General features: G+C 39.9%; 1 long non-coding RNA gene across 1 annotated transcript; it reads right to left on the bottom strand.

The window, feature by feature from the left end:
* Positions 1-284: 284 nt before the first annotated feature.
* Positions 285-1,463, bottom strand: LOC132633844 (uncharacterized). The gene is made up of 3 exons (XR_009579865.1): positions 1,326-1,463; positions 1,119-1,245; positions 285-1,024 (listed from the first exon to the last, which is right to left on the bottom strand). It is a non-coding gene; the product is annotated as an uncharacterized LOC132633844 (long non-coding RNA).
* Between the last annotated feature and the right edge of the window lie 7,289 nt (positions 1,464-8,752).

The raw sequence follows: 8,752 nt of genomic DNA, 5'->3' as shown, positions 1-8,752 counted from the left end.
TTCTCTGATCTTCTCATCAAAATGCGCTATGTTTTTTTTAAACTATTCTTCCATTTCACCTATCTTCTCTAATAAGATGACGATACATCTTTCTTTAATTTGTTCATCTCTAATCAATTCCAGTATCTGCTCATGATACTTTAGGAGTTCTAGAATTCGCAAATTCGGATTCAATAATTACAAACATGCATTTGGCTATACAAATATCATGGTACTGAATGTGCAATTCAACTAGCCATACAAAATACTATAAAAACTATTAGACAAAGTATAGAAAGAAGACTTAGAGCCCGTTTGGATTGGCTTACAGCTTAAAGCTGTTTGCAGCTTATAAGCTGAAAAAAATAAGTTGGGGTAGTCCAACTTATTTTTTTTGGCTTATAAGCTGTTTTCAGCTTATAAGCTGCTTTAGATAAACTAAGTCAAATGGGTCCAATTATTTTTTTGAGCTTATTTTAAGCATAAAATGACTTTAAGCTGGCCAGCCAAACACTCAAAAAAACTGAAAACAGCTTATAAGCCAACTTATAAGCCAATCCAAACGGGCTCTTACAAAAGCAGCTTCAGCTTTCTCATTTACCCAACTTTTATCTTTTTCCTTGCGATGAGTGCGAAAATAAAAATCCGAAACTGAAGGTTCTTTTTCAGTAGTTTGCTTCTGTAATCAAAGGAAGATATGCATGTTATTAACATTTATATGATAGTATTTACTAGAGAACATTAAATAGAATTTATTTATTACCACCCTCTTCCAAATCACACGATGAGGTATACAACCACCTGTATGAAGTGAGGCACCTGCATTTGCATCTCGATTCTTTTTGTTTTGTTTTGACTTTGACTTAAATTCAGGAGATTCCCAATACTCCTTCATCCCCTTAAATACTGCATCCCCTATCCAATTTGGCTTCACAGTCAAATCTTTTCTAACATCTTGAAAAAGATGGGTCATCCTTGCAGCTGCCCTTTTGTTAAAATTCTGATGTATAACATCATTGTAGTGAGGGAGCCATCTAAATTTCTTCTACAATATTTTATAACATAGTTAATATATATCAAAATGAAATTCAGATTAGTCGTATAACCTTAAACACCAACAGTAATATTAATTTTCTTACCTTGAATTCTTCAAACCACATATGCTGAGTAGATTCTGGGAACTTCTTCTAAGAGGGTCTAACCAGCTCAAATTTACTGCGAATGCAATTAGCAATACCTTCAATGACTACCTTGTGAGGATCAAACCTACATAAAAATACAGTAATTGTCAAAGATATATAAATTAAATGCACCAAAACATGTATACTAAAAGTTGATACAATTACCCATCTGCTTCAGGTACAATCCATATGCGATCATCTTCATCGACATTGTCATCGCCAATTGCACTAAATGAGGTGGCTGGAGTAACATTGGCGTGTGGAGGTATAAGCGGCTGAGTGACTGTATTTATAGGTTGGGACTTAATAATGGATATCGGCACACCATGGAGTCGTACTATTTCCTTGATATAAAGCTTTGCATAATCTTCAGCTGAGTGTGTAGTCCTAACAGGCAGAAAATTAGCTGATTTTGTAAGTCTATCCATAATTACCCATATGGAATCACACTTATGCTGAGAACGATGCAAGCCTGTAATGAAATCCATATTAATTACTTTCTATTTCCAAGTCAGAATCTCAATAGCTTCCAATAATCCACCGGGCTTTTGATGCTCGATCTTTACCTGCTGACAGCTAGGGCATTGGGCTACAAACTCTGCTATATCTTTCTTCATTATGTCCCACTAATAAATTGACTTAATATCATGATACATCTTCGTCGCTCCTGGATGAACAGAATAATAGGAACAATGGGTTTCCCCCAAAATCTGGCGAATGCAGAAATCTCAAATGGTGACTTTTTCTTTTGAGAAGATGTATCTCTGTAATGAACTAACATAGGATCCCCTCATATTGGCGCTCTTTCACCTCAACTATTAAAGACAAAACGGCTGAATCTTGAATAGTAACTCCCGTATTGCCCGAGTCCAATAATTGAACTCCCAAACTAGCTAACTGTTGAAGCTCATGAGCTAACTCCCTCTTCTCTGGCTGGACATCACATAAGCTACCCATGGATCTACGGCTAAGGGCATCGTCTACGACGTTCGCCTTCCCCGGATGATATAAGATGCTAACATTATAATCTTTCAATAGTTTTAACCATCGCCTTTGCTGCAATTTCAACTCCTTCTGCTTGAAAATATACTAAAGACTCTTATGGTCTGTATAAATATTAACATGAACGCCAGACAAATAATGCCTCCACATCTGCAATGCATGAATTACCGCAACCAACTCTATATCATGGGTTGGATAGTTCTGCTCGTGTTTCCGCAACTGCCTTGAAGCATAAGCAATAAATTTACCGTGCTGCATCAATACACAGCCTAGTCCAACACCTGAAGCATCACAATAAATAACATAGCCTTTCGATCTTTCTGGAAGTGTCAAAACCGGGGCCGAAGTCAATCTGCTCTTCAACTCCTGAAAATTGCGCTCACAAGCATCCGTCCACTGAAATTTAGCTAATTTCTGAGTCAGCTTGGTCAGTGGTGTAGAAATAGAAGAAAAACCTTCTACAAATCTTCTGTAATATCCTGCCAAGCCAAGAAAACTATGAACTTCTGTAGGCATTATAGGTCTCGGCCAAGTCTTCACAGCTTCAATCTTCTAGGTATCCACCCGAATACCATCAACTGAAATAATGTGCCCTAGAAAAGTCATAGAATTCAACCAAAACTCACATTTAGAGAACTTCGCATATAACTTCCGGGCCTGAAAAACTCTAAGAACAGCGCGTAAATGATCTGCATGCTCCGCCTCTGATCGAGAATATACCAGGATATCATCAATAAATACAATCACAAACGAATCTTGGAAAGGCCTGAATACACTGTTCATTGAATCCATAAATACTGCTGGAGCATTAGTCAATCTGAATGACATTACCCGAAACTCAAATGACCATATCTAGTTCTGAAGGCCGTCTTTGGAATGTCCTTCTCTCTAACTCTCACTTGATGGTACCCTGATCTCAAATCTATCTTTGAGAACCATTTGGCCCTTTGCAACTGATCAAACAAATCATCAATCCTTGGAAGTGGATACTTGTTCTTTATCGTCACCTTATTCAGCTGCCTGTAGTCGATACACATCCATAACGAACCATCTTTATTTCTTAGAAACAACATAGTTGCTCCCTACGGAGACGAACTAGGAACCAATAAAGCCTTTCTTAAGCACATTCTTCAGTTGCTCCTTCAACTCCCTCAATTCAGCAGGTGCCATTCTATAAGGAGGAATAGATATTTGCTTAGTATCTAGTAACACATCAATGGAAAAAAAATCTCCCGTTCTGGTGGAAGGCCTGGAAGCTCGTCCGGGAATACATCCGAAAACTCATTAACTACTGGAACAGACTGAAGAGTCGCAACTTTGCTTCTGTATCTTGAACCCGGACTAAATGATAAATACAACCTTTAGCAATCGTCTTTCTTTCCTTAAGATAGGAAATAAACCTACCTCTCGTAGTTGTTGTATTACCTTTCCACTCTAGAACTGGTTCTCCCGGAAACTGAGAACAAACCATTTTCGTTCTAATAAACATTGGCATAACAAGAAGCCAACCAATCCATACCCATAATAACATCAAAATCTACCATATTTAACTCAATCAAATCAGCCATGGTATAACGATCACAGACTACAACTACACAATTTCTGTGCACTCGTCTAGCTATCACTGGGTCACCAACAGGTGTAGACACCTCAAAAAGTTTAATCGACTCAGGTTTCACCCCAAACCGACTGGAAATATAAGGAGTAACATATGAAAATGTAGAACCTTGATCAATCAATGCATATACATCATGAGAAGATACTGATAATATACCTGTAACCACATCAGGTGAAGACTTGAGATCCTGTCGACTGGCCAATGCATATATACGGTTCTGAGGACCGCTCGAACTGGACGTTACCCCTCTACCTCTATCACGACCAGCTGATGTCTGTGAGCTCTGCCCTAGAGGGCCTATGGATGATGAAGAACCTGCTGCTGATCCTGTGGTCTGAACCATACCTCTACCACCTTTTGATGGACAGTCACACAACATATGGCCTGTCTGACCGCAGGCATGACAAGCATCTAAACCTAAGAGGCACTGTCCCGAATGTAGCTTACCACACTGAGTACATCGTGGTAAAGGTGGCCTCATTTGGCCTAAATCACCCTATACTGAGAACCCGAGGTTTCAGAACTCTGACCTGGCTCAGAATGAATAGGTCGATCAAATCTCTAGCCTGTGAATCGCGGAGGTGTACTAGCCGCTGAATGACTTGAATGCCTAGAATACTGCTGCCTCTGACCCCCTCGGAACTCTATAACAACACCTGAGGATTTGGCTCTCTTCTTATAACCCCTATCATGCTCACGCTCACTCCTCCGCTGCTGTTGTCGCTCCTCAAGATTTTAGGCGTGGGCCTGAATATGAGATATATCCATACCTTCCTATAGTGAGGCCGTCAAGCAATCATCAATCAAATATGGCCCTAAACTACTCACAAACCGGTGTACACGATCTCCCATATCAGCTACCATAGCTGAAGCATACCTGGCCAGTGAATTAAAATGAAGGCTTTACTCTCGAGCACTCATGTTCCCCTGTTTAAGGTCTAGGAACCAATTAGCTATGGCCCGTCGAATCTCTAGCAGAAAATAGTGTCAGAGAAAAGCATCTACAAATTCCTGCCACACAGGTGGAGGTGCATTTACCCCTCTAGAAGACACCCAGCTATTATACCAATGAACAACCACATCTCGTAATATATAAGAGGCCAACTCTACCGACTTAACATATGAAGAATGCATTACCCGCAGTGTCCTCAGCAACCCATCTATGAAGTTCTGCGGGTCCTCATCTAGTTGTGACCCAAAGAATTTTGGAGGGTCTAAATTGATGAAATCACGAACTCTGGCGCTAACAGCTTTATCAGCATGGCCGGTACCTTTTTGCTGAGATTGAGCGGATACTAACTGGGTCAACAACTGAATGACCTCCCTCATATACTAGCCTGAGGCATCCGGTGGAGGAACTAGGGGCGCTGGAGCTAGAGCTGGGGCTCTTCTATGCTCCTCTGGAGCAGGCGAAGTGTGAGAAGACCGAGATGGAACCTCATTCTGGGACTCGCCCTCCTCTACATCTATAAGCGGTACCCGTCCAGTCCTCCTACCTGCCATTAACTGTCCTCTCTAGGCCGCTGTAGCTTTTCTGTGCACTGGCATCGCTGAAATCGTAACACACTATCAGAAAAAGGAGAGTCCTTATAACATGGCTCTATTGTACGATCAAAGATGAGAAAGAAAGGTCAATCATTCCTAAATGCCCCGCAACCTCCTATTTACAAGTGTGGCGCGCTTCACACCTTTAAACAAGACTCAACTAGACACGGTTCGTAGACACACCCTAGGACGAACAACTCTGATGCCAATTTTGTCATGACCCAACCGGAGGGCCGTGACGGGTACCCGGAGCTAACTTTTCGAGTACCTCCTAGCATACATCTCATAATAATATCTAAGTTGGCCACATGGCTAACTCACAATTATCATAATCTGTAAGAGACATGAGTCCAAGAGATATATGCACGTGAAAATGATCGTCATCAACTATGCCCATATGTGCAAGCCGACAAGGCTGCCAAAAATGATATATAAAAAGATGAACTGATGAGTTTATCGGATATCTAACTATATGCATCTGTCTACGAGCCTGTACATGGAGTGTACAACATCATAATGACGAGAAAGGACCCCGCCATGCCCATATATGTACACAAAAGGAATACCAGTTGAATCACTGCTTCGGAACGAATGGAGCGCTCCTGTACAATCGCTGATGAAGCAACCTAGGGGTCTGGTCCGTCTCCCTGTTTACTTGCGGGCATGAATGCAGCATCCATAAATAAAAGGACGTCAGTACAAATAATGTACCGAGTATGTAAGGCATAAATAACCAAAATAATGAAGGTATGAAAATAACATAAGATAAAGAGATCAATATGTACCTCTGAATGCATCTTAAGGCAGATGTCATGCATGCTTAGCTTTTAAAAAAATATTTTCATATATACATATATATAGTATCCTGCCCGGCCATTTAGGCTCGGTGTTATCATCATCATCCCGCATCCGGGGTAACATCATAACCTGCCCACTGCAGTGGTATGCACATCTACGTGCCTGCCCGACCGACTATAGCGCGACCCAGTGTGAAAAAATACATACATACATATATCTATATATATATATATATATATATATATATATATATATATATATATATATATATATATATATATATATATATATATATATATATATATAAAGCATGCATGAGAGCCCAAATGAAGGCTATAACTCTATCGGAGTGACGTATGGTCGGTAAACCTCTGGTTGCCATTATGGAATCATCATCATCTCTATATCTCACCTTGAAGGAAAAATTATCATATGATGAGATCAACAACAATGAACAAGATCGATAATCATGAAAGAATTTCAATAATATCATAAGAACATCAAGAACTGTAAGCTTTAGTATTTCTAGAAATGGAGTCATCATGATGGACGTTTGTATATATGTTCGTATCGAAGTGATCGTGCCATAAGATGGAAAGGGTTATCCTTAACATACCTTTTCATGTCCTTAACTACTTAACGTTTTTCCTTCGAAGCTCGCCAATTTACACTCAAGAGGATTTATACTAGAGTTAAGTCTTGAAAACATTCATAAATTCAAACTAGAGTAATTTGTGAGCTAGCGGAATTTGGGCAGCACTTCTCCTATTTTATCTACTTTCACTAAATTCCCAAACAAATCCCAAACAACAATACCATAATCAAAATATTTCATTCAAACTAAACTTAAATTAATCCAAAATTCCTTTTCAAATTCAACTCATAGCCATCAAATTCGACTCAATGCTTTATGACTTCTCTACCACTTTTAAGTCAACTCAATCATATAAATGAGATGAGGAACATACCTTATAATAGAAGAACGTCACCTCACTCAACTCCTTTCAAGACCAAGTTTATCACAATAGTAAGTAGAAGCAAGAATAATCATCTCCCATGGATTATCTTGGGGTTTTGATGTTTGATCTTCTCTTGTAATGGTGTGAAAGGTTGTGGAATGATGGAGAACCTTCAAGAACACTCTAATAATATGGGGAAAGAAGTGTTGAAAGTGGATATGAAAAATGGGATCTTTTGGAACTTAAAAAGGATTTAAAACCGGCCCTCCGTGTTGACTTGTGATGGAGATGCGGCCTAGCAAGTTGCAACTTGCGGCCGCATCTCGTCTCCTCAACTTTGGGTGGTTCTAGGCAGTGAGGTGCCCTAAAATTGGGAGTTTTCGGCCAGTATGCTGCACCAGAAACTTAGTTTGCGGCCGCAACTGCCCACAAATTCCAACTTTCACTAAAAATGCGTTCTTTTCGATTCATTTGACCTCCAATCCTTATGATACCTTCTTGACACTTATGTAAACCTTCATTAACCATTTAAGGATCCCTATAAATCCCTCTCAAGCTAATTCTAAACAATGTATAGAAAAACAATACGAAATATTCCCAAAAACATGACACCAATTCGAACCTTCAACGAACTTACTTCCGTCGATTCATTTAACTCCGAAACCTTAAGGTACATACTTTAAATTATTTGATACCCTCCTTAACCTTGTAAGGGATTCATGTAAACTTTGGGCTTAAGTTAGTTTACTTATAATGCAAACGATGCGAAATTTTCCAAGGTGTAACAGGCAGCCCCACGGCCTCTAGCTCGACAACGTCCTCTGGCTGTCTCTCGTCCCCTGGTGTCATCCGGTGTCGCGGGCTCTGGCACCTGGTCTCGGGCTATCGTAGCTCGGGTCCTCACCATTTGTGAAAGAAGATATAAGAGTCAGATACTAATTCGATGATTCCAGATACCAATTAAAATAAAGTAGCACAAAAGTGAAGTTTCTAAATGTCCTATAGCCTCTCGAAGATAAGTACGAAGCTCATCGTACCGATCCACGAGACTCTACTAGACAAAGCTCTTGTATTTATAGACCGGATAACCTAGGGCTCTAATACCAACTTATCATGACCCGATATCAAAAAGTCGCGCGGGCACCTACCTATCCCACCTCGGTAGGCGAACCCTTAACTCAACATTCACAAACACAGTATAGATGGTGGAAAAAGCTTGAAGTAACGTAAGTCTGACATATGAATATATATAATAAGTGCGCAAGTAAATAAAAAACCACCCCAGTATCTGGTCTGGTCATACAAGAGCATCTAACTAAATCTATAAGTCTGGAAGTAATAATAATACATCAATAGTCTCAATATGTCTCAGACTAGCAAAATAAGACATAATAAAATAAGAGTCTCCGGGTAGCGAAGCGTCCACATGCTCTACCCAACAAGACTCTAATCAGCAACCTCGAACTCTCAACCACGAGGGGTAGACGTCGATCTCACCTGATACTCTGTATTCATAAAAGAATGCAGCAAGTGCAGGTCAGTATAAACAACACGTACTGGTAGGTATCATAGGCCGACTAAGATTATTTGACATATATCAAGGCAATAAAGTCAGATAAACAGGTAAATCAACAAGGTGTAAGTCAACACGAGCCAGTAATCAGGTACAA

This window comes from Lycium barbarum, chromosome 3 (genome assembly GCF_019175385.1).
Source record: "Lycium barbarum isolate Lr01 chromosome 3, ASM1917538v2, whole genome shotgun sequence".
NCBI lineage: Eukaryota > Viridiplantae > Streptophyta > Magnoliopsida > Solanales > Solanaceae > Lycium > Lycium barbarum.
This window is presented reverse-complemented; position numbering and strand designations above follow the sequence as displayed.